At 42.3% G+C, this 27,566-nt stretch overlaps 1 protein-coding gene and 2 non-coding genes across 3 annotated transcripts in view; 1 reads left to right on the top strand and 2 right to left on the bottom strand.

Annotated features, from left to right (window-relative positions):
• Positions 1 to 27,566, top strand: part of LOC126191363 (uncharacterized) — a 216,969-nt gene that overhangs the window by 19,401 nt on the left and 170,002 nt on the right. The gene's annotated exons all lie outside the window — the stretch shown is intronic.
• On the bottom strand, positions 23,319 to 23,393 carry Trnat-ugu (transfer RNA threonine (anticodon UGU)). The gene has a single exon. It is a non-coding gene; the product is annotated as a tRNA-Thr (tRNA).
• On the bottom strand, positions 23,680 to 23,754 carry Trnat-ugu (transfer RNA threonine (anticodon UGU)). The gene has a single exon. It is a non-coding gene; the product is annotated as a tRNA-Thr (tRNA).

Here is a 27,566-nt window from a genome sequence, read left to right as displayed (position 1 = left end):
GATGGTATGTCGGTATAAGTGAGTTATATGTGGTGACCATTCTGTAAAACAGCTAACTTTTACTAACATTTTATGCCCCCATTGAAAAGTGAAAAATATTTCTGCAGAATACAGACGTAACTTAGTGACAGCACATACACCTGCAGAAACAGGGGTAATAATTGAAATTAAAGAGTAACAAGTACCGTTAGCAAAATTAGGGACATTTGTGAGTGTTTTATTAAAAAAACTCAGTGTTTTACTTCTGATTACATAATCTTTTCTAAATATAGGTTATAACTACCCAAAATATTTTGTTAAATACGTCTTTATTCTGTTTCTCCTCATTCCACTAAACCTATAAGTAAGTGGCTAACAGTTCTATGCAGATACCTTCGTTACAGGATTCTGTGTTAAAAGCAAGCGTTGTGGCCTTTTTTTCCTACCCATCCACCGAAAAATTTGAAAATAAGTGTGGAACAGTTTTTATTAGTCACCTTGCGTAATTCAATTCAGTTACGTTTTCATTCTTATTTTGAATAAATGAGTACAGGTCGACAAATATTTGGATTTTAAGGTGATCTGCAAGATTAAACTCACCAAATTGACAAACTTTGTGACGAATATTTTTCTACATATGAATAAAAGAAATCTCATAAACTGAGCAAATTTACAAAATATAGAGTTAAGCTGTTCAATTAAACACTCATTCGGGTTGAAATATCTGTCACAATAATTCTGAAAACAGCCACATACGTTACCGTTCCGGTGGTGGGAAACGTTTACACATTTATTTCACACACAATGTGTTGAGAACTCAATCATCAAAATATTCATTAATGTTCAAAATCTCTCAGTACCAGGCTTGCTGTCATCATACTCGAACATTACAGTGCATCTAAATTCATTTCTAGCTATGTAAATATAAGCATACATATATTTCTTCAGGTCCTTAGTAATTTTACGAAAATCTCTATAAGAATGCAGTTTTATTTTATTTAATCCGTTAATGGTTTTCTTTATACTTTGTTTTAGAAATTCCTTCTCCTGTTGAGATTCTTGCATACAAATCCCGATTTGTGCATGTAATATCCCACACATTCATTATTAGTTGTTACTTTGGCTGTTAAGTCTTCAGTATACCGTGCCACAATATATTCTAATGTTTCAGTATCAATTTTTATAATACCTTTCACTTACCCTTTCACTCTTTAATTCTTTAGTTTGCTTAGCTTGCTATCAAATTCATCTGGCATTTTTTGTCCCATTATTATTTAAAACTCCAGCATTTCTGTATGCTGCACTTCCATAATCAGTCGTATATTTTCCGGTTTCATGTTTATTATTGTAATGCTAGAGTTCAAAACTTTTTAATTTTAACCCTTTCCGTGTCCAAGACCCGGTAATAATAGCAAGCAGCTGTTGACTTAATCTGTGCGCAACTTCTCTCAAGTTAAGGCTCTGAGCACTATGGGACTTAACATCTGATGTCATCAGTCCCCTAGAACTTAGAACTACTTAAACCTAACTAACCTAAGGACATCTCACACATCCACGCCCGAGCGGTCGCGCGGTTCCAGACTGAAGTGCCTAGATCCGCTCGGCCACAGCGGCCGGCTCTCTCAAGTTACATAACTCTTTCAGAATCTAGTAGCTATACACACGTACATGTCGCAAGTCAGATTTTCACCAACAGTCAAGTCCACGACTCACCGTTCACAGCTTTAATTGAGTATCTCGTTTGCGAGGCACCAGCTGCGTCTGCACAATGAACTGGCTTTGCTCTCAAATCAGCGTCGTCGTATTCGCGTCCCCACGTGTCGAAAGCTGAAATCGCCACGCACACTGCAAAATGCGCTGCTGAGGGTTGTAAAAGGAAAAGAAAAGAAGATAAGAGTTTAACGTGCCATGGACAGCACGGTATTAGAGACGGAGTTCAAGCTCGGATAACGAAAGGATTGGGAAAGAGACTTGAAGTGCGCTTGTCGAAGGAACCATTCTGGCTTTTGTCTGGAGCGATTAAGGGAAATGGGGGAAATTCTAAATGTGGATGGCTGTTCACTGAATCTGAACCTTCGTCCTCCCAACTGCGAGTTCTGTGTGCTGACCACAGTGTCATCTCCTTCGGTCCGAGGCTCAGTTCACACGGAAACGGCGCGGAGCTGACGTCTGAGGGGAAGTGGTGCTGTATAAAGGCACCACCGTGGTACAAATGAAGCAGTTCCTACTGACGTGGCGTGGTGGAGAGGCTTCGTCGTCCGCGCCCTGTCCGTTCCTAGCCGCCAGTGGCGTACCGAAGCGACGCTAGGCGCAAACGTTCAGATGGTATGTCCTGCTGTTTTCATTAATTTGAAATCATACCGTGTCCCTTACAACAATTACTTACCGCACATGAAGCAAAGCTACATCCACCTCTGTAGATATTTTCTCAGTAACTTTTACTTTTCGCGTAAAAATAATGAAATATTGGGAAGGTGCGTGTAGCACTAACTCAGCGAAGGTCCTAGTTTTGTACTCGTATACAGGCAGTTCATCCATTCCGGAAATCGAGAATCTCGACGATTTTATCCTGTTAACCAACTGATATTAGTAAGCTATCGATCCCAGGGACACCTAGACATTCGAGAATGCTATAATTGAAGTTTGGAGTCGAACAACAAATGGCAAAAGAAAAATTTTAGTGGCTGATGTAATTTAAAACATAGCAGTTTTCTGACTTTTTCCTTTACTGGTACTGTGCAGCCTTTCTTGTCAAATTTCGTGATGCTACATCAGTGGGAATTCACCGACAAGTATTAATGAGTAAATTTAGAACTATAAAAACATGTGACAAAATAGTCGTATATTTTGATTGCATTGACCTAGAAGCTTAACATTTCTTCACTGACAAAAGAACTAGACCTCAGTGTTAAAATAGAATCTTGATACTTTTGCCCGCTCCTGAGAACCTTAAGACAGATAGGCAGCCAGATAGTCTGATAACAAATGATACAATAATTTTTATTCCTTTATTAATGCTACAAATTAACAATTTTCAGATTTTTTCCTTTACGTGTACAGTTAAACTTCGCTTTCTGCCAAATTTCACGTTTCTCGAGTAACATGAAGTACCCTATAGATTTTGATGAGTGCGTCTGCGAGTATTAAAATATGTGACGTCAATGGCCATATCTTTTGATCACATTGACTTAGAACCTTATGTTTATAATACGGCCAAGGGACTATAAGCCTTAGTACGTGACACAAATTTCGGCTTGATACGGCTACCTGTTCGCAAGAAAAGAGGTTTTGACAGACGGAGGGAATGACAGGCAGTCGGGTAACAAACGACAAAAGCAAATTGTGTGGCATAGTTGCAAGTCAACGATTTTCGGTATTTTTGCTTTGGTCGTACTATGACTCGTTGTTTCTTGGCAAATTTCATTGTTGTAGGTCAGTGTGAAGTACCTCGTAAGTTGATAACTGTGCTTGCTAGTATCAAAATGTGTGACGTACGTAGCCGTTTCTTTTGATTTCTTAGCCTTAGAAGCTTTACTTTTTTACGTCAAGGAGGGACTGTGATCCTTAATATGTGATATGAATGTCAACTTGATTCGTCTGATTGTTCAAAAGACAAAGGGGTTTAAACGGACGGACAGACACATAGCCTCCTAACAAAGGAGGACACAAAACCGCTTCTTTTGAGATAATTACAAATTAAAGAATTCTCAGATTTTGTTTCTTTGGTTGTTATGGAAAGCAAATTTTGCGATTCTAGGTCCACAGTGAGCACCTTACGGGTTTTGAGGACTGAGCTTGGGAGTATCAACATACGTGACATAAATGGCCGTATCTTTTGATTGTTATGATTCAGAAGATTCACTTCTTTACACTGCCTGCGGAACGTAGACCTTAATATGTGACAAATTTCACCTTCTTACATCTACCCGTTCCTGAGAAAAACAGTTTTGAAAAGTCGGCCAGAGAGACAGACAGACAAACTGGCGGACGGACAACAAAGTGAAGCTGTAAGGGCTCCGCTTTTACCGATTAAGGTGAGGAACTGTCAGAACCGACTGTTCTGGGCATCACAAGTGTTCTCCGCTACGCAGTCGATCATATTCCATTTTGAAGAAATATTATGAAAAAAAGAATGGATATTTTCGCATCTTAGTCTGACATCACAGCTTGATAGTTAACTGGTTTTATTTCCTTCTTGCCTATAGTTATTTTGACATTTGCCAAATAAGTAAACCATGGGGCATATTTTGAGAGGTTTGCTGTGAAGAATGTAGTCGACGGCGAGTATACGTACTGTGGGTTTTAGGACATACGTTGTTGTGTACTTGATACAGCTAACATGTACAAATTGTTTTTAACGGTGGAAAGAGCGCGATACCCCTTTCCAGTACCGACTAGTCGTGTAATACGAGGTGCATTCAAGTTCTAAGGCCTCCGATTTTTTTTCTAATTAACTACACACCCGAAATCGATGAAACTGGCGTTACTTCTCGACGTAATCGCCCTGCAGACGTACACATTTTCACAACGCTGACGCCATGTTTCCAAGGCAGCGGCGAAGGCTTCTTTAGGAGTCTGTTTTGACCACTGCAAAATGGCTGAGGCAATAGCAGCACGGTTGGTGAATGTGCGGCCACGGAGAGTGTCTTTCGTTGTTGGAAAAAGCCAAAAGTAACTAGGAGACAGGTCAGGTGAGTAGGGAGCACGAGGAATCACTTCAAAGCTGTTATCATGAAGAAACTGTTGCGTAACGTTAGCTCGATATGCGGGTGCGTTGTCTTGGTAAAACAGCACACGCGCAGCCCTTCCCGGACGTTTTTGTTGCAGTGCAGGAAGGAATTTGTTCTTCAAAACATTTTCGTAGGATGCACCTGTTACCGTAGTGCCCTTTGGAACGCAATGGGTAAGGATTATGCCCTCGCTGTCCCAGAACATGGACACCATCATTTTTTCAGCACTGGCGGTTACCCGAAATTTTTTGGTGGCGGTGAATCTGTGTGCTTCCATTGAGCTGACTGGCACTTTATTTCTGGATTGAAAAATGGCATCCACGTCTCATCCATTGTCACAACCGACAAAAAGAAAGTCCCATTCATGCTGTCGTTGCGCGTCAACATTGCTTGGCAACATGCCACACGGGCAGCCATGTGGTCGTCTGTCAGCATTCGTGGCATCCACCTGGATGACACTTTTCGCATTTTCAGGACGTAATGCTGGATTGTGTGCACAGAACCCACAGAAATGCCAACTCTGGAGGCGATCTGTTCAACAGTCATTTGGCGATCCCCCAAAACAATTCTTTCCACTTTCTCGATCATATCGTCAGACCGGCTTGTGCGAGCCCGAGGTTGTTTCGGTTTGTTGTCACACGATGTTCTGCCTTCATTAAACTGTCACACCCACGAACGCACTTTCGACACATCCGTAACTCCATCACCACATGTCTCCTTCAACTGTCGATGAATTTCAATTGGTTTCACACCACGCAAATTCAGAAAACGAATAATTGCACGCTGTTCAAGTAAGGAAAACGTCGCCATTTTAAGTATTTAAAACAGTTCTCATTCTCGCCGCTGGCGGTAAAATTCCATCTGCCGTACGGTGCTGCCATCTCTGGGACGTATTGACAATGAACGCGGCCTCATTTTAAAACAATGCGCATGTTTCTATCTCTTTCCAGTCCAGAGAAAAAAAATCGGAGGCCTTAGAACTTTAATGCACCTCGTATATTAGACGTTTGTCCGCGACATACTACGACGCGATCCACTAGACACTTAGACCGCATACTGTACGTATTTGTGGCTTTTTTTCTCTTTCTTATGTGTTTAATGAAGTCAGTTATCGACATTTTAAGCTAGCATTAAATTAAGAGTTATTTTCACTTTAAAACTAGAGGTACACAATCGCAAATCCAGCGGCAGAGTTAGTTACATATTATGTAAGTAAATTTTTCTTGTCTACCCTAACAGTTTCAGTCACTCAAACATTTAATAACTGTTTTTTTTTCTTATTCTGTCTTGCAAATGGCGTGTTAACCAGCGAGCAGGTTGTGCAATGGGATTTGGCTACTGATATAACTAACACATACTGTGATCATAACGTTTTGTTCTTACCTACTACCTTACCCATTTTGTGATTACCGATTTGAGCCTTACTGATGCACAAAGTTTTAATGAGGCAGATCTTTGGAAAAATACCATTAATCTTATTATTTTACTGGACAATCAGCGTTGAATCTGTGTAGTAACTACGTTGTGCTGCTGAAACACTCTAGATTTTCTGTATTACTTATTACATAAGGACAAACCTTACTTTGAGAAAGTACAACAATACGGTTCAAAATACATAATGTTGATTATCGAACAAATCACCACAACCAGCAGCAGAGGTCACGGAAAAAATTAACACTATTCCTGTTGCAATTATGCTAACTATAAACAGTCAGCATTACATTTCGTGTTCCCAATTCATAGGTCTTGTGAGACATACTTTCAAAACCGCTGTTCACTTGCGCATAGAAATTCCGTTTTTCAGATGGGGTACACTGTTACATGTAAACTAAGGATTTCCTCTTAGCACCTCTTGCTGGCCCAAGATTATCAGATAAGATATGAAAAACTGAAATGTTGTCTAGATGCAGATATCGTTTCCCTGTACCTCCCAACTTACTGGCTGCCGTATGTTATGACTTTATCTCCCATTAGGGTACTGGTGTTTACAGATGAAATGTGAAGCCAGACAATACCAGTTATTTTGAATGAGCCTCTGTACAACCATCTTTCAAGTGCCTTAAGATCCGTGTAACACTGTGGTTCCATTTGGCTCAGAAGGAATCCGTTGTCCATAGTGTTGGCCGTGACTGGAGTCAAGTTGTCTGGATGAAAGAACTTTGTTCATATAGCACATCCAGACAACGCTCTCAGTTATTTGTTGGATGTATTCAAGCTCTGTCTTTATCTACGGTTCTTACCCTCTGCTACTCTTTCTGTTTCCGTGGTGGTTATTCATCTTCTCACTGCGTTCCCAGTGTTCCTTTTCTTTGGATTCTGTGGAGAACCTCAGCATTCCTGATTTTATCAGTCTATCAAGTTTTCAACAGTCTTCTGTAGCACCACATCTCAAACGCTTCGATTCACCTCTTTTCCGGTCTTCCCACTGTCCATGATTCAATGCCATACAAAGATATGTTCAAAATGAACATTCTCAGAAATTTCAACCTCAAATTATGACCTGTGTTTCATACTGCTAACTTCTCTTGGCCAGGAATTCCCTCTTTCCTGGGCTAGTCTTACTTTTTGTGTCTTCCTTGCTTCGTCCATCATGCCCTATTTTGCTTCCAAGGTAGAAGAATTCCTGAAATTCGTCAGCTTCGTAATCATGATTTTAAGATTCTCGCTTACTCATTTCTGGAGCCTCTCTTCTGTCATTTTCCTGTTTCTTCTCAGTTCGTTATCTGTACTCATTAGGCTCTTCGTTTCATTTAAAAGACATGTAATTCTTCTTCACTTTTATTGAGGATGGCAAATCAACGAATTTTTTCATTGATACCCTATCACCCTGAATTTTGATCCCCCTTTGTTTCTTTTATTTCCATCATTACTTCTTCGGTGTACAAATTAATCAGTAGGGGCCCCAAATACAGCATCCCTGTCTTACGCCCTTTTTAATGCGAACAAACGGGCGATATCTTCTCGAAGTCTCTGGCCGTCGCCTAAAGGTATGGCTTTGACCCGTGCGGCTGTGCTGCGATCCTCGCCAAATACTCGCGGCCGTGTTTCAACAACACCTGTTCGTTCAAAACGAAACACTAAAAAAATACACAAGTTTGCAGTTATCAGATAAAATCATAGCATTTAAAGCTCTTTAAAGAGATTTTAAAGGAGTGTATATCATTTCATAGCTCGGGCCGCGAAGGCAGTAGTTTGCTCTAAATGCCCATCGTTTTTCCAGTATAAGCTCTGTATTACGTCTTTTGATCATGTATTCTTTATCAGAACTGCACGCTATGAGTTTCCTCTCAGAACTGCTCCGATCACAAAAAAAAAAAAAAAAAAAAAAAAAAAAAAATCCAATAGAATCCCAAGTTTAATTTTGGCATTGTCCTAGGAACGATTATTTTCTTTTCCTTTATATTAAAACTCGATAATTTAATTCTACAGCAATTTTTGAATAACTACGTAATTATTATTGCTCACAGGGTCTTTCGTATTTATATTTATTATATTTCTAAGTTAAGAATGTGACGCTTCTAATAAATTTATACCGTTCTTTTTCCTTAACAGATACAAATATATTAATATTTTAGAATCATTTAGTAGGGCAGAGTCTTGTTTATGTAACAAATATTCACTTGATTTTATACTGTGAATGGAGGGATTACAGCTAATCCAAATTGTAATTCAGCTCTTCACTACGATAGAAGGCGAGAACGCAATCGTGTGATTAGTAGAATTTATAAATAAATTAACTTCTAGTTGCAAGGATGTTTTTAATATATTTATTGCGTTATTGATTTCCGTATGAAGATGTGCCTTTAGTCTCAAGATGGATTATGAAATAAAGGAATTTAAAACATCCTTGCAATCAGAGGCAAATTTATTTATAAATTCAAGTAAGCAGAATTAAAGTACAGAGCAAGTGTCAAGTCTTGTGTATGGATCTCAGTTTTACTGTATTTGCACCACATGAAACGTGGTCTGCCCTTTTGTGCCAGTATAAATAGCTGCTGGGTCGGTGGACCGCGCGAAAACGAGTGAGCGGAAATATTTCAAACACCATTCTCAGCTTTACGTTAAAGTTCAATAACATTAATTTTAAGGGAGTATTTCACAAATCATTCATAATAAAACTACTTAAATCTTGATTGTAAAGCTTTTCCAAGAAATACAGTATCAGTTGCTTAACAAGACCATTTAAATAGGCGCCCACGGTGATAATCACGCATCGGCGGGTCCAGACACACATCTGGATCCATAGGCACTAGTAGAATTGCAGTTACAGTCAAATCACTTCAACGAACTAAACTCCAAAACTACATTTCGAATATAAACAGAGCCCCACCAAATTTCTTTTTGAACCAAAGCTGTAACATACTAAAATTTTAAATCAAGAATGACCATGTAATTTTATTTTAAAATACAGAGCTTGGTTGAACGTAAACGGCTGAAATAGTTCAAATCTTGAAATATTCGATCCTTTTAAGAAAATTCCAATATTCTTCCAGAAGGCATTTGGTTGAAACAGCACTGATCGTAGACACTTTTTACAATTAAGAAAACCTGCTTGAGGCTTAATAACAACAATGGCCAGTTGTGCTCCAAAATTTATATTTATTTGGTTAACCATAATCAAATAAAATACTGCCCTATGATGGCCATTGAGTGGCAACAGAAGTTTTTGTATTAAACTACGTAATGAAACGGGTGTTCAGCCCACATACAACGCACTATGATGATTCCAAAATGTGATTCAAACTGCACAGCTGCTTTACAACTTGAGAAATACATAAACTTTTTCAGGCAACAAGGTGTCCTAATCCCTGGGCCCGGTATGAAGAAGCTATGTAGTACTTGAGATTAACTATCAAAAAGCCGAAAGCGCTTTGGTTTCCAAAATGTTATAAGATAATTTGTTTTACTTGGTCTTATTAAGCACAATGAAACGTGCAGACGAACACTAAGAGCGTTATGGAACTGGTAAACCACAGCCCTATTTTAAAAGTATTTATTATTCAGATGACTAGTTTCAACGCTACATTTGTCATTTTCAGGTCCTGCTATCAACTGGATAAGTACTTCCAGTAATTAGCTATCGCATCACAGGAAGTAAGTATTTGGTTTATACACTCCTGGAAATGGAAAAAGAACACATTGACACCGGTGTGTCAGACCCACCATACTTGCTCCGGACACTGCGAGAGGGCTGTACAAGCAATGATCACACGCACGGCACAGTGGACACACCAGGAACCGCGGTGTTGGCCGTCGAATGGCGCTAGCTGCGCAGCATTTGTGCACCGCCGCCGTCAGTGTCAGCCAGTTTGCCGTGGCATACGGAGCTCCATCGCAGTCTTTAACACTGGTAGCATGCCGCGACAGCGTGGACGTGAACCGTATGTGCAGTTGACGGACTTTGAGCGAGGGCGTATAGTGGGCATGCGGGAGGCCGGGTGGACGTACCGCCGAACTGCTCAACACGTGGGGCGTGAGGTCTCCACAGTACATCGATGTTGTCGCCAGTGGTCGGCGGAAGGTGCACGTGCCCGTCGACCTGGGACCGGACCGCAGCGACGCACGGATGCACGCCAAGACCGTAGGATCCTACGCAGTGCTGTAGGGGACCGCACCGCCACTTCCCAGCAAATTAGGGACACTGTTGCTCCTGGGGTATCGGCGAGGACCATTCGCAACCGTCTCCATGAAGCTGGGCTACGGTCCCGCACACCGTTAGGCCGTCTTCCGCTCACGCCCCAACATCGTGCAGCCCGCCTCCAGTGGTGTCGCGACAGGCGTGAATGGAGGGGCGAATGGAAACGTGTCGTCTTCAGCGATGAGAGTCGCTTCTGCCTTGGTGCCAATGATGGTCGTATGCGTGTTTGGCGCCGTGCAGGTGAGCGCCACAATCAGGACTGCATACGACCGAGGCACACAGGGCCAACACCCGGCATCATGGTGTGGGGAGCGATCTCCTACACTGGCCGTACACCACTGGTGATCGTCGAGGGGACACTGAATAGTGCACGGTACATTCAAACCGTCATCGAACCCATCGTTCTACCATTCCTAGACCGGCAAGGGAACTTGCTGTTCCAACAGGACAATGCACGTCCGCATGTATCCCGTGCCACCCAACGTGCTCTAGAAGGTGTAAGTCAACTACCCTGGCCAGCAAGATCTCCGGATCTGTCCCCCATTGAGGATGTTTGGGACTGGATGAAGCGTCGTCTCACGCGGTCTGCACGTCCAGCACGAACGCTGGTCCAACTGAGGCGCCAGGTGGAAATGGCATGGCAAGCCGTTCCACAGGACTACATCCAGCATCTCTACGATCGTCTCCATGGGAGAATAGCAGCCCGCATTGCTGCGAAAGGTGGATATACACTGTAGTAGTGCCGACATTGTGCATGCTCTGTTGCCTGTGTCTATGTGCCTGTGGTTCTGTCAGTGTGATCATGTGATGTATCTGACCCCAGGAATGTGTCAATAAAGTTTCCCCTTCCTGGGACAATGAATTCACGGTGTTCTTATTTCAATTTCCAGGAGTGTAGTAGAACCCGAATATGACTCAAATTAAGCTTTGAAATTAGTAACCTGAATAATAAATATTTTTAAAATAGTGGTGTTCCACTTCCATTGCTTATAATATCAGCTGCTGTTCAACGTCCACAAGACTGATTGACTTTCATAAGTTAAACACTAACAACGTTCGCTCAGCATCTGGGACTCAGTTCATGTTCAAAAGTTAATTACGAAACATCAAACATGCAAAGGCTACTATGCAAATGCTCTCCATTGCATTTACCCAAACTGAAAACTTCCACCAGACACAAACATGAGCGGAATCAGCAACCATTTAAATTTGTAGTGTTTTCCATAACGCAATAGAATAAGCTGCTACTACGTGTTTCATAATCATTCTCAACTGGAGTCACACACCGACAAGCACATAAAAGATTCAGCGCCACATTTCACTGACAACAAAACCACTCACCCGATCATACATGTAGTCTTGACAAATAGCAAGGTGAATTAATACATGCACATTCCCGGTACAGGCAGTTGACATCAAAGTGCATGAACTGCAGAGGAAGGCGTTCCACCGACCAGGATACATTCCAGTAACCACGCAGATGACTCACTACAAGATCATGGGTAGCCAACCGGCTAAAACCCTCTCCCACGGCAATGCCACGTCTGGCCCTAGCTCGCCGCACTTTCTTGCTGCTCGCTTCCTGGTGCCTGGCCGAGCTGTCACTCCTTTACTGACCCTGGCGGCTCGAACACTGTCATCTAACCTCACCTGCACCGTCCACACACACCCTTTAACTCTCCTATCATGGCTCTCAGTCAAAGAATGCAGTTACAGTCGGAAAAGAAGACTGATAGGAACTCGTATGGCTCTCACCCTACAATGAACATCAGGGTAGTGAATTCACCCAACCCTCTGTGTTACACCACATAGTAAAGAACGTGATCCACTGTGTTTTGCAATAGCATGTACATTTCTTTTTTTATTTTTCCTTTTAGTGACAGCAAATTCTTCTCTGAAACAATATATCTTATAGGAAAGTAAGACACTGGGAAAAAATTATGTTGGTAGCTTAATATTTCAGGAAATTGAAACAGTCCCATGACGTAAAAAAGATGAAGAACGCGCTCTGCTTTTTCTCTGCCGAAGATATTCTCCTTCATTGTTAAGTGAAAACTGAAACCCATTTTAGAACTGATCATTCATCTAATTGAAATATCGTTGATACCTCTTCTCGACATTGGATTAGCGCATTATAGGCACCCTGACACCCTGGCCCGGCAAACAGTTATAACGTGACAGGAAGTTTCCCGGAAGTCTCGAAGCAGCACACACTCGACTGCAGGGTGAAATGTAAGTGCTGGGTGTGACTCGTTGCTCAGCCGTGGACAGCTGTAGGAGTCGGATAGGCGTTTAATTGCGCTATCGTAAGTCAACATGCGTCTGCATGTTCTTCCACGAGAAACTGCTCTGGATTGATTTCGTGGTTGTCGAATTCCGAGACCTCCCTTCCACTCCTCCCAAGATACAGGCGTGATGCTGGCTCGCAAAAGCCTCTGGAATATGTCGAAATTCAAGACGTATGAAAATGCTGCGGCGAGGATACGGCGAGCGACAGCAATAAGCGTAGGAAGTCTAGGCACGACATGCTACAAACGCATAAAAATTAAACCACTGATAATACAGATTCTCTGTAGACGGTCAAGACCACTGGACTGCTGGTAAGTATCCGAAATAAGTTTCTTCAGCTCGTCTGTATTAGAGTAATACTTTCCTCTTTGCAGAGGTGCTGTGGCATGGCGGATTTTTCTTTGTTGGTATCAGATGTCTAATAGTAAAGGTGTATTTCTACTTTCAGTTCCATCAGATATTCCTCTTCTCTCTTCCTCGAGACATTTATTGTGTATCATCACGGGGTGTAGACTTGGCAGTGTAGGAATCCAGAGTCTCGGAGTGGTAACATTGTATAAAATGGTATCGAGTTTCCAACCGCGTCAGGTGCTTGCAATTACACGAGCTACATGTGGATACGTGGACTCGGCGTCCTTTGCGCCCGCTTCAACCCCACTGTCGCTCGGTTCCATTCCGTATTGAGTTGCAGGCCGCCTTCTCTGTGTCGAGTGTTATCATTTTTATTTTCCTCGCTTGTTTAATTACACAGTCCCCGATGTCGTTAGTGAGAGACACGAAGGCGGTTTCGTCAAATTTTATCATTCTCTAAAGCAATCGCAGCTAAAGCTGTTTTCTTGGGGTAGTGTAAGCGATAAAACCTCTCATGCTCCTTCCTGTGGTGTTCTAGAATGCGTACTGTTTGTCCGGCGTAAGTCTGGCCGCACTCGCAATGTGTCTTATACAACTGTTGTGTTCTGAAACCTACTTTGTCTTTAATTGGTCCCAGTTATTGAGGGACTTTTGTCGGACGCCTGAAAATTCAATCTGATCTTGTGTCGTTTTAGCAGGCGGTTCATCTTGCCCGACACGGAGCCACATAACGGCAAGGAAGCATGATTCTTTTCCTGCTCCTCGTCGGTGATCTTACTGTGATTCTTGCTAGAAGTCACTTCGTGTATTTGATGGACGTTATAATCCTGGTTCCTGAATACTCTGAATAAGTGGGTCAGCTCATGGGGCAGGTTATCAAAGTCTGGTATCATTCTTGCACGGTACAGGGACGCCGGATGTTCAAATGGTTCAAATGGCTCTGAGCACTATGCGACTCAGCTTCTGAGGTCATCAGTCGCCTACAACTTAGAACTAATTAAACCTAACTAACCTAAGGACATCACACACATCCACGCCCGAGGCAGAATTCGAAACTGCGACCGTAGCAGTCATGCAGTTCCAGACTGAAGCGCCTTTAACCGCACGGCCACACCGGCCGGCAACTCCGGATGTCTATTTGTCTGTAGTAACTATAGTCATCCGCTGTGCTACTGTGAAAACGTGTACGAAATTTTTGCGAATGGTGTAACTAAGGTGAGACGAGGGTACCAGCGCAGTATTTACCTAGTAGGATGTGGTAAACCGCCTGAAACCCACATCTATGCTGGCCGGCGCCCCGGTCCTTTCGTTAATCCGCCGTGCGGATTATTCGAGACCGGTGTACAACTCCGAATCCCGGAAGCGGCGTGCTATCGTGGGTTTGCGGTGGCATTTAATAATTTAGATTAGTGAGGATGTTATAAAATGCTGGACATGGTGGAAAAAAACAGCCTGGCAATAAGGTCAGGACAGGCTAAGGATCGTCGAATCGAGCAAAATTTTGACCATCGGCAACAAAGTCGCTGGTTTATTTGCGTTTAAGCTAACGTATCCAATAAAATACTTCTTCCACTAAGTGGAGCGGTTATAAATTAACTTAGCTAAACATAATTGTGTCATCTGAACAATGAAAGCCAGACAAACTTTAAAATCAAATCAATGATGGGTCTCCCCGTCGGAGGTTCGAGTCCTCCCTCGGTTGTTAGTGTGTGTATTGTCCTTAGCGTAAGTTAGTTTAAGTACAGCGTAAGCTTAGGGACCGATGACAGATAAGATCTTACCACAAATTTCCTAATTTCATTGGTTGGTCACGAAAAGCGCAGCTTATCTGAATTGCGAGTTTGGTAAAGCTTGACTGTTATATCAAGTACACCAAGAGTAGTGTAACTTGATTAATTCCGTAAGAGAATAAGCTTCAACGCAAAGTGCTGTAATGTGAAATCGTCAGGCTCCATAATTTAACTTATGCTAATATACGTAGAGCTTAAATGAATTATTATTCTAGCAAGCACAGTACATTAAGCAACCTGAACTGTATATGCTGAATTAATATAGTTTAATTTACGTGGGACACGCACACTAATTTTTCCAAATCATAATATACATCATCATTAAGTTCTCGGATGCAAGTTTGATGATTTCAGCGACGTCTCCACGTACCGTAGCAGCTCTCGAAGAAACTTTACGTTTCACCCCTACCAACAACAGTGAAAATGCTACAGTGGAAACAGAGTGAATTCCAAGTGGTTCAACACCAGTTATTCGATGGACGCGTTTCATCTGCCCACACGAAGATCTGTTCCACACTCAGTAGGCGGACGGGCGTTTTGTAGCGCGCAAACTTCCAGTGCTGGTATACATGGATCGTGGTTTGTGCTATGAGCACCTCGGCACTGTGTTTTAAACCCTGGCGATAACGTACACATCATGAGCGATAGTATGATGTCGTCGCGAAGTGACCTTACGCAAACAGCATTTTGGGAAATAACATTTCATTTCAACAAAGTACGAGGGTAATCCCAAAAGTAAGGTCTCCTATTTTTTTATAAGTGCAGAACTCTGTTTGTGTGGCAGTTGGTCACACTATTATGATGAGAGATTCACGCGCTGTGTGTAAACAAGCACACGCCGCGCTGAGGCGCTCAGTCTTGGCTTGGCAGCCGTTGAGAATGGAGCTCCCGTTGGATGTTACCGCCAAGTGCGAATTGCACGCAGTTATTCGGTTTTTGAACGCAAAGGGCATTGCGCCGATTGAAATCCATCGCCAATTGACGGAAGTGTGTGGTGAGTCGTGCATGGATGTCAAAAATATTCGGAAGTGCTGTAAGAGTTTGCAGTTGGTCGGACAGAAATTCACGACGAACAAAGGAGCGGGGGACCATCAATTTCTGAGGAGACAATGTTGAAGGCCGAGCAAAGCTTGCGTGAAGATCGGCGGGTCACCCTGGATGATTTCTGCACTTTGGTTCCTGAGGTTTCCCGAAGCGCCGCTTACAGAATTAACGGAAACAATGAAATACCAGAAGGTTTGCGCAATATGAGTGCCTCGCATGCTGACTGAGGACCACATGCGGCAACGAGTTGATACTTCCCGCGAATTTCTTCACCGCCTTGCAACCGAACAGGACAACTTTCTGGACTCAATTGTCACGGGTGACGAAACCTGGGCATACCCCTTTACACCTGAGACCAAGAAACAATCACGCCAGTGGCGGCATCCTTATTCGCCAAAGGCGCGGAGCTGGCGGCAAGCTGGTATGACATGGGCATACAAAAACTGCCACAGCGTCTACAAAAATGCTACGACAGAAATGGTGATTATGTCGAAAAATAGCTAACTGTTCAAGCTGTAAACTGATGTAAATCATTGTAGAAACAAACATTTCAATGTACTTATACGATGGCTATCGACAAAGCACATTACGTTTTGAAATTAAAAATAAATAAAGTATTGGAAATTTTTTTATTATATACAGTTGAAAGCCACACTTAAATACTACTTTTCTACATAGTTGCCATTTAAATTAAGGCACTTATCGTGGCGATGGACGAGCTTGGAAATTCCTTCGTCGTAAAATTCGGCCGCCTGCGCCTTCAATCACGTGGTTACCTCTTCTTGAAGCTTTGCGTCGTCATCAAAACGCTGCATAGCCAACCACTTCTTCATTGCTGGGAATAAGTGGAAGTCGCTCGGTGCCAGGTCGGGACTGTACGGCGGATGAGGAAACAACTCCCACTTAAAAGATTCGAGAACTTCACGAGTGGCATTTGCCGTGTGGGCCCGGACGTTGTCGTGAATCAGCAAGATCTTTGAGCCCAACTTTCCCCTGCGCTTGTTTTGTATTTCTCTTCTGAGGTTGTGCAGAGTTTGGCAATACCTTTGAGAGTTTATTGTAGTGCCTCTTTCCAGGAAATCCACAAAAATCACACGTTTTCTGTCCCAAAAGACAGTCGCCACGTGGTTGAAGGCGCAGGCGGCCGAATTTTACGACGAAGGAATTTCCAAGCTCGTCCATCGCTACGATAAGTGCCTTAATTTAAATGGCAACTATGTAGAAAAGTAGTACTTAAGTGTGGCTTTCATCTGTATATAATAAAAAAATTCCAATACTATATTTATTTTTAATTCCAAAACGTAATGTACTTTGTGGATAGCCCTCGTAAAAATAGGATTCCTGAATGTGATTCGGATAGTATGCTTTTTTCCATTGTTTTATTCAGTAAGTTGTCACTGACTGACTGGTACTTGATGAGTCATTTTAGTAGCCTTGCAGATTTAGGTTTTCCGTGATTTCCCTAAATCGCTTCAGGCAAATGCCGGGATGGTTCCTTTGAAAGGGCACGGCCGCTTTCCTTCCCCATCCTTCCCTCAACCGAGCTTGCGCTCCGTCTCTAATGACCTCGTTGTCGACGGGACGTTAAACACTAATCTCCTCCTCCTCCTAGTAGCCTTGCAGTATGGAAAATCTTCTCCCAGCTCTTGTTATGATGCTACTACAAATAATACGCCAACAGTAGATTCAATTTTTAATCTTTGGTCTTCACTGCATTGTCTTTAACAGCATTTTAGCCCCGATAAATTTAGCAACCTTAAGCACTCTCATAGGTCTTACAGGTTAGGAGTCCTTATTTTAAGTTTAAACTAAAAACAATGTCTGAAACGATACACACGATATTCTGATAACTACAATCCGAGTTGGATTTCAATTATATCAATAAAAAATTTAAACTTATAAAATACGGGGAGAACGAGGAAACTGAAGCTGGGAATTAGAGTCTCTATAAGACTTTGTCTAGCAATATTGTAATTGCACTCTTTTGTCAACGGGAGCAACGACCCATTTCTTCAATTAATTTTTTTCTGATGGCAAGGAAATAACCATCCTGCTGTTTTGTAGCACTTTGACGGTAGTCGAGTATTTAATACAAAGAAGGTTACAATAACACATGTTTGTAATACGAGTAGGGACTGTAACGGTCAGATAGCTCTTGAAGCGGATGTAGGTAAGATATTTGGGATTGTAACATCGATGGAGTTGATGAAACAAGTGCATAAAATCAGCCCCTCAGGCTAAGGAAAAACTCTGCAGAAAGATGTAAAGGTAACACAAACAAGTTCCAGAAACGGAGAACAGCAATTTACAATGAACTAGCCGAGCGGATCTTGGCGCTTCAGTCCGAACCGCGCTTCTTCTTCGGTCGCAGGTTCGAATCCTGAGTCGGGCATGGATTTGTGTGATGTCCTTAGGTTAGTTAGATTAAAGTAGTTCTAAGTTCTAGGGGACTGATGCTACGTCCCATTGTACTTAGAGCCCTTTGAACCATTTGAAGTAGCCGAATGTTTCACCGTTCGGATGTTTTTGTAGGATGACCACTATAAGACTGTCAGAATTACGTATGTTTTTCATGTGTCTCGGTAATGCCTTTGTGTTGTACACTGTGAAATGAGATGTTTCGATTCATTCTCTCTAGCCTAATCTCTCATCTAGTATTGGTCAAATCCCTCTGAGTGAGCGAAAGGGATATCTATATCGACTACAATTAAGTACAGAAATAATTAGCACAAATGTGAACTGTGAAGTCGGTGAGATGTTTCTTGCATTATGTAGAGTAAGTTTTATTACATTTTGCCGGGTCTAAGACAAACATCATAGCGACCTTCATTAACTGATTTTGTAGTTTCCGGTAATCCTCGTCCTGATCGGTTTCTGCCAGACATTCCACTCTTTTGCAGAAGATTCGTTTTAGTATTTTAAAACGGTGACTTACGAAAGTAATGTTTCAGTAACACATTCACCTGTTAGTATCTGTCTTCTTTAATACTGAGATTATTACACACATCTTGAAGATTTTGGTTGTTCAGTGTGGTCTGCGTGCTACCTGGAAAAATTTTGTCTTGGTTGGTTCCCGCAAGGTTGATAACAATTCTGGAAGAATTTTGTCTACAATTGGTGTTTAACTGCTCCGATTCTTCTCGCGGTTTCACTTCAACCCTTTCATCACCCACTTCCTCCTCCCATTTTACAGCACTGTCATCAAGTTGCTTTCCTTGATATAGTGCGTCAAAGTGTATCTTAAACCTTTCGGCCTTCCATTTTTACTTGTTACTTGTTTGCCATCTTATATGGAAACATCATGAACTGTACCTCATATTTTAAGGAGAAGAGAGCACAATTCCAAAATCTCAGCCCCATCAATTGATCGCGAGCAGAAATTTGGGTCACAACTGTGACAGTACGCATTTATGACCGTCTGAATGCACGGCCTTAAAACTTCTCGCGCAACGGTTGTTTGTCCCCGCTCCGCCCTACAAAAGCCCCAGACTGCACGAACGCGAAATACAGTACCGTGGAGTAACAACCACAGCCCTCCTGTTCGAGGCCTGTTAACGGCAATGGAAGAGGAGGGGGTCACTTTCGCCGAACATGTTTTGAAATCTAGATGGGGAACACGTTGTTTCGCACGAAAGGAGCACCTGGTATATCATCCTGATGAACTTATATATATATATGTGCATGTCCGGAAATAAAAATGAACAAGCCTTATCACCTCAAGAATTATTGGGAAACTGAGTTTACAATTTTCGATTTACAGTGTAATCATGCCAGTCACATTGAAGAATAGGGCAACTTCGGTAAATGCAGTTCACTTTAACAATATCAGATTTTGAATTAAAAAAAAAAAAGTACAACAGTGATGCTAATATTTCGATAGCGCTCTGTACGTCTTTACACTGCATAAAAATGATCATTGTAAAGTGACGTCTGGCACCAACTACAGGCTAGAAACCACGCGTTGGAGACAATGAGTAAAGCAATGTTCTTGTTCATCGACGGTATGAATACGAACCTCTTACCCACTCCGCCGTGCGCCCTACAGTGCTTCAGGCTCGTGCATTAGGCATCTGCAGTGGGGCGGAGCTAGTGACAAACATCCGGTGCTCGCGAAGTTGAGAATTTGTACATTCAGTAGGTCAAAACTGATTACCTTTAGGATTGTAGTCCAGATTTTCATGTGAGATCGATTGCTGGGCCCGATGTCTTCAAAGTGTGCTTTTTTTCTTCTTAGAATATGGGGTCGAGTTAGATGTGTCCTTGTTAGCTAGTTCTCTTTCCTCCGAAGTTTTTTTTAATTTCCCTATACTTACATCCCCTTTACGCATACCCATGTATGCTTCTTCAGCTCTGAGACATTTTTCTACAGCTCTGAGTTATTCGTTCTACCTTTACCACTCGGTACTTCCTGTCAGTTTTGTTAGACTTATAATATTCCATTCCATATTCCAATGTATTAGTTTTATCAGCTGCATTTTTATATTATCTACTATAATCTAAACTTTCAGGTGTCGAAAAGTCTGTTCCATGCATATACAAACTTGTTTTATGATTCCAGAACGAGATTTTCACTCTGCAGCGGAGTGTGCGCTGATATGAAACTTCCTGGCAGATTAAAACTGTGTGCCCGACCGAGACTCGAACTCGGGACCTTGTTTTATGATTCCTAAACCACGGATGTGCAGTTGTTAAACTGTGACCTGCACAGAATTTTACCAAGAGGTATGCCCTAAGTTCCTTCGTCCAGACCACGTTCTCCAAGTAGTCTTCCTTCTTTTCCATATGACATTACTTGATTCTGCTTCCCCAATTTTGTACATCCGCCCACGTAACCTACTGAATACATACTTTTTTGTTTCGTCCTTTTTTCAGTCTGTTCCCCATCCGCATGTACATTAGGGAAACTGTGATGGTTCGTAGGAAGAAAAGCTTTTGTTCGGAAGAAATCTATAAAATAGGTGAATGAAAATAGACAGAAGAAAGGAAAATCCTCGTTCATACTGTTTTAACTTTTATAAATAATTTTTGACAGTGTTAAACGGACTAACAAGGAATCCCTTAAGTGCGAAGTCGCTAGTTCAATCATTAGGAAGGTTTATTTGAAAGTGTTGGGTTCACAATTATGACAGAAAAAAATATTTGCTGCTAATAACTCACTATGTGGATCAGGAGGACGACAGAATTTAAATGTCCAAGTATTGTATTTCACAAAATGGACATTGGCGACATCTAACAATACTTCGAAACAAACCTCTAACCTCTACCATGAACGCCAGTGAAAAACGGGGTGCAACAGTGGTCAGAAAGTTTCCTTTCATCATGATTGAAGGCGAATTCAATGGCTGTTCCAAATCGTGCAAGATGTTCAGCTAGGTGTCCACTCTTAGAGAATGGTATTTGTGTAACGGTATGATGAAATGTGAGGACATGCTACTGAATGTGAAACAGTCTGCCTGACACCTTATCGAGAAACTAGCTAGCCGGCCGGAGTGGCCGAGCGGTTCTAGGCGCTACAGTCTGGAACCGCGCGACCGCTACGGTCGCAGGTTCGAATCCTGCCTCGGGCAAGGATATGTGTGATGTCCTTAGTTTTGTTAGGTTTAAGTAGTTCTAAGTTATAGGGGCTGATGACCTCAGACGTTAAGTCCCATAGTGCTCAGAGCCATTTGAACCACTTTTAAAACTGGCTATCTTTTAAGATGTAACTGCAGACTGTGCTATAGTATGTTTCATGGGCACAGGAAAAACAAACATCAAGGGGCTGAATTTGTCCAATGGTTGTAGGTGGTGAGAATTGCAATGTCACACAGATTTCAGGAGGTATAGTTTACTATAAAGTAGTATGATTTCTACTCACAGACCAGGATCAAGTAAAATCAAGTTATTTCGACCAGTTATTGGCCAAAAGCAGTGCTCGTACCAGAGTAGTAGTACTCTTACGCCTTTCTACCCACTCTTGCTTGCTGTGCCTTAAATTTTCCCTACTATCCTCGGAAGATCACACACAGGAGAAATAATCATAAGGAAAAGAGACCCACCGACTTCTAGCAGCACAATAAATAGCTTTCCAGCCATTTTACCATCCAGATTAACAGTCAACATAAGTGTATAGAAATGTGTTAAGGCATTGATGTCGTTTGATCTTAGTACAACTCGATTGGTACCTCTAAGATAAAGGTTCGTTTCATACGCATTTCCTCTTCAGATCCTCATCTGCCGGAGTTGGAAACCAATTCCTTCCTGAACGTTGAGATAAAATTGCTTATCTCATCTACAGGTTTTCACGCCGATTCCGCTACTTGCTGTGCATCGTCAAGTTGAAGCTTTGTATAAAACTTCGTTATCTGAAGTCTTCCAACTCCATAACACTGTTTGAAGTTATGCTGTCATCCACGGCTTGCCTTGAAATCACTATGATCTACGTCGCGCGCAGTTTGATGTGTATAATGTTGTAGGTCACTATCATGAATATCATGTAAATAGTATCGAGCAAACACCAGTCTTTGTAATAAGAGTGCCTTGTCCTCCCTTGTGTATCAGTAATTTTCCTTATAAACTACACAGTCATTATGATGCGGACTTATTCAAAATCTGTTCATATTATTTCTCTACTATGCTGCAGATAATCTTACATCTACGTAACTATTTTTAGTATCCGCTCCTAGAACAACGATTGCCCTTACTAGAGAGTATATATGTGGCTCCCTGTCAAACAAGGCTGACGAAGTACGTGGCTCGACACCTGTTTCAGTATAACTTTCACTTGTTAACACGTATCGTCACTACTGTACGCCTAAATGTGCATTGTCAACCTAGTCAAGCGTATACGACACCATACATTCCACTGACTCATCTTGCAGAAAGACTAATGTTTTATTTGACATTTCTTTCACACTCTGCGACATTTCTTGGGCTTCCGTCTGACGAAATGTAATATACGGCAACTGTTGTTGCAGATATAATTTAATGTTTGCTTTCTGAATGAGATTTTCACTCTGCGGCGGAGAAACTTCCCGACAGATTAAAACTGAGTTTGCTTTGTTTATCTTTGCCATTGCTCTGCTTTCTATTAACACCACTAGCACAGTAGAACTGTTAGGAGTTACTCGTCCACTAAGCAGTTCATCTAAGCTCCGTTGCTTAACGCTGTGCTCACCTCCAGTCCCTCCCCTTGTTTGTCATTAACAGTTAATATTGTGGTTGCATGGTAGACAAAATGTGAGGCGTCGAATGCTGCCAATATCATTGGCTTTCTGCGAGCTCACATTTAACAGGTTCCTTGTAAGTTCTTGGAATTTTTAAGCTATTAAGCACGAAACGTAGGGTTCGAAATATTATAAACAATTTTTACATTAACCGTGCTGCATGTCAAGAATCAAATAAAATTAAAGGAACGCAGCAGTATAGAAAGGAGAGAGATATGAAATGATAATTAAATGGACACCCTAGCTGCAAACAGGCGTTGATGTGCTTCATTGAGGACATGTTGAAAATGTATGCCCCGACCGGGACTCGAACCCGGGATCTCCTGCTTACATGGCAGACGCTCTATCCATCTGAGCCACCACGGGCACAGAGGATAGTGCGTCTGCAGGGACTTATCCCTTGCACGCTCCCCGTGATATCCACATTCCCAACATGTCCACACCACTACATTCGTAGTGCGCCTAACAGATGTTTGCCCATCGTACTCATTACTCGTGGCGGATTAATCCACCAAGTCCCGTAGTATCTGTTCCCGAAAGAACAGTTACCGCGGATGACCATGCAGCTTTGCTAGAAATGAAATGATAATTAAATGGACACCCTAGCTGCAAACAGGCGTTGATGTACTTCATTGGGGCATGTTGAAAAAGTGTGCCCCGACCGGGACTCGAACCCGGGATCTTCTGCTTACATGGCAGACCCTCTATCCATCTGAGCCACCGCGGGCACAGAGGATAGTGTGTCTGCAGGGACTTATCCCTTGCATCCTCCCCGTGAGATCCACATTCCCAACATGTCCACACCACTACATTCGTAGTGCGCCTAGTAGATTTCTAGCAAAGCTGCATGGTCATCCACGGTAACTGTTGTTTCGGGAACAGATACTACCGTCATATATAGGAGAGAGATAGTTTCACATCCAGTCCCTACGTTTTTAAATCCGAGTTCATGATAAAGGAAACCAAGGAAATGTTTGGAAAGTCAAACAGTGAGTATGTTATCATGTCTGCTACTTCCTGCTATAGCGCTGACTCAGCCTTGTACTAAATCTTGCTAAACAACTACTAATGTTCGGTACTAACATCAACCACTACCTTCTTTTTAATAAAGCATTAGGCTCGAAACAAGTGGTTTCCTTCCTTAGTATGTTCCCCTTAAACAGCGTAGAACATATACTGTCATACACTCATTTACATATGCTCTCACTTTATAATAACAACGAAAAACTAGTAGTAAGCTTTAAGTTATATAAGATAATAGGTAGTAAAAGTTTACAGGTATGGAGAAACAATTAAAGCTAAGTGTTTGTAGGTACTGTTAGGTTGATAGAGTATTCTGATAATAGCAGAATTGGTTTAATACTGTGATTTACTAGACCGCATTCAGTGTAGTGACGTTAAGCACTAAAGCATTCAATATTTCTTCTTACACGTTACTACCCCAGTTTGCGCTTTACTAATTCCGATGAGTAATTTTCATGTTTAATTTAAAATCCAATTGCAAAATACTCCTTTCAAGTAAGTGTAAATTTAATAATGTTATTTAAGCAAAGTTGGTCCTACGAGAAAAACTAGTGACCCCACTAAACATGACTAAGCTACTGCTAAATTAAGATGCTTTTAGCTATTTGAATCTTGCTTTGAGTAATTTACTGAATCTCTGATGATACTAACAGAAACTCTCCGTAAATCAGTTGCAATAATCCTGCAATGACCGTGAGAGTGGTGTACTGACCGCATGAACCCCTCCCCCCCCCCCCCCCACCGTCAGCGCCGCTCCCCCCCCCCCCTCTCCATACCCGATCCGATGACATTGGCAGAATGTGACAAGGAGTTCGGACGGCACCGATTGGCCCATCCAGGAACAGAACGCGGAACAGTTGCTTCTCGCTTAGGTTACAGTAATATCCATTAGTAAATCCTGATCAATCAAAACATTATGACTACAGCCCACCGCGACGTTGGATGCCGCCTGGTGGCGTTGTGGGCAAGTCACTCGGTAACAAAAGCATCTAAGCGTAGCTGACATGGACGGGGGATCACTCTAGGAACGATATGGGCTGCAAATTTGGATAGGAAATCCATTGAGATGAGCGACTTTGATCAAGGGCAGATTATTATTACGAAGAATCTGTGAACAAGTATCTCGGAAACGGCGAAACTGGTCGAACGTTCACGTGCTACTGTCGTAAGCATCTACAGAAAGAGAGAAAAGGGAAGTGAAACTATCACTAGGAGCTAAATGGTTGGACGTTCATGACTCTTCGCAGAACGTGGAGTTGGGAGGCTCGTCTATTCTGTGAAGCAGGATAGATGGCGATCTACGGCATCTCTGCCCAACAAAGATCACAATGCTGGTACACCCACAAGTTTTTCGGAGCACGTCGTTCATTGTACGTTGTTCAACAAGCAGGTCCACAGCAGACCAACCTTACGTGTTCACATGTTGACACAACGACATTGTCAGTTACGATTCCAGTGGGCACAGAACCAACGCGATTCGACTGTCGATCAATGGAAACGTCTTGGCTCTTCGTGACCGCAAACGCCGGCATCGAGGTGAACGGCGACTCGAAACGTGCAGCGCCGCGGACGCGGGCAGGTGGGAGCTGTATTATGCTATAAGAATCATTTTCTTGCGCTTGAATGGCTCCTATGGTTGTAGTGGAAGACACGCTGACTGCTGCTAACCTCATGCATCCCTTTATGGTGGATGTCTTCCCCGACGGCTATGTAATGTTTTATCTGTTTGTCTGTGCGTCGTAGCAAGATGCGTACTACAATGGTTTGAGCATTATAGTGAACTCATGTTGATGTCGCAGCGACCAAACTCGCATGATGCTATGGAACCCGCCTGGGCCGCTATCGAGTGCCGTCACCGCGTGCGCCAATTGCTGCTCGTTATTTATATGGTGTCACCGCCAGACACCACACTTGATAGGTGGTAGCCTTTAAATCGGCCGCGGTCCGTTAGTATACGTCGGACACGCGTGTTGCCACTATCAGTAATTGCAGACCGAGCGCCACCGCACGGCAGGTCTAGAGAGACTCCCTAGCACTCGCCCCAGTCGTTTAGCCGACTTTCCTAGCGATGGTTAACTGACTACATACGTTCTCATTTGCAGAGACGACAGTTTAGCTTAGCCTTCAGCTACGTCATTTGCTACGATCTAGCAAGGCGCCATATTCAGTAATTAGAATGAATTCTGAACAGACAATATTGCGAATCATGTACCGTCAAGAGCGACGTTCATCATTAATGGATTAAAGTTAAGTATGAAACTCTTTACGTCCGCTTTCTGAAATCTAATTCCTTGTCATGTTCCAAACCTCACGCCAGTATAGTCCTTCCCTCCTCACGCCAGCCTGCGTGAGCTAAAACGCATGCATTTCGGCCTCCCCTAGTAACACGGTGTTGGCACTTCTGCCAACACAACAATTTATCCGAATTACATGACCTGTGCTTAGACATATAATACCACATACTTCCACAAAACTACAAAGCTGTTGGATCCCTACGCAGAATCAGTTTTGTATTTCGTTCCAAAGACGGACAAACGTCCTATTACGCAGGTGGTCACAATGTTTTGGCTCATCAGTGGGTAGTCAGAGATAGAGCAAATGTTGTTAATTAAGAAACCTTCAGTGCTCATAAACTCTTCATTAGACAGGGAATAATAATGATAACTAAATACACAATTTGTTTTTGACTGCCTGCTTTCGCAAACATTCTGTCTCATAAATCGTTTTTGTTGGCTGTAGCTTATGTCGCGGCTGAATTCGTGTTTCATGATGATAATTGTGATCTTGATTTTGAAAATGACTCCATATCCGTTATCCTTAATGCTCTGACTGTTGTTCTCTTACTTTTATTTTCATTGTTTTAATACTGCAGTGAACGAATGTTACACAGATAATTACGAACCATAATTGCGCGTGCACTGTCCTTCCGTCCAGCTCACAAAATTGTCTATTTCATTTAGTTAGATAACAGCACAGCATATTCAGCGGTAATTACCGTCGTCGTGCTGTTCATATTAGTACGTTTCACGTATTGTTTTAACTGATGGTACAGGACCTCCGTCCATAACTCCCGAGAAACTGTTCTTGTGCATTCCTTTAAACGCCACAGCTCACAATTAATCCACTGTTAATTATTGTTCTCCAGCTGTCCATATTATTCTAGTTCCTACGCCATTTTCAGCATTTTAGCAGCTTTGCAGCATACAAACCCAACTAGCAGATTCCGACTATCGATAGTTCATCCCCAACTCTTATACAAGCTGTCACAGCTACGATCGATACAATGAAATCTTGTAACCTAACAGATTGATCTACAGTTGTTAAGGACAACGGCAGTAACAAGTGAACAACATGAAAACTTAAAATGGAAATAAAACCTGTCATTTAAATAGGGTGCAGATGACTACTTCGTCATGACGCATGCACTTTGGCCGAAGTTGGTTCGCAACGGTCAGTCGTGCTAAAAATCGTACATTCTGGGTTAATTAGTTCTGGTAAAATGTTAAGCTGCTGCTTC

Source organism: Schistocerca cancellata, chromosome 6 (genome assembly GCF_023864275.1).
Source record: "Schistocerca cancellata isolate TAMUIC-IGC-003103 chromosome 6, iqSchCanc2.1, whole genome shotgun sequence".
Lineage (NCBI taxonomy): Eukaryota > Metazoa > Arthropoda > Insecta > Orthoptera > Acrididae > Schistocerca > Schistocerca cancellata.
This window is presented reverse-complemented; position numbering and strand designations above follow the sequence as displayed.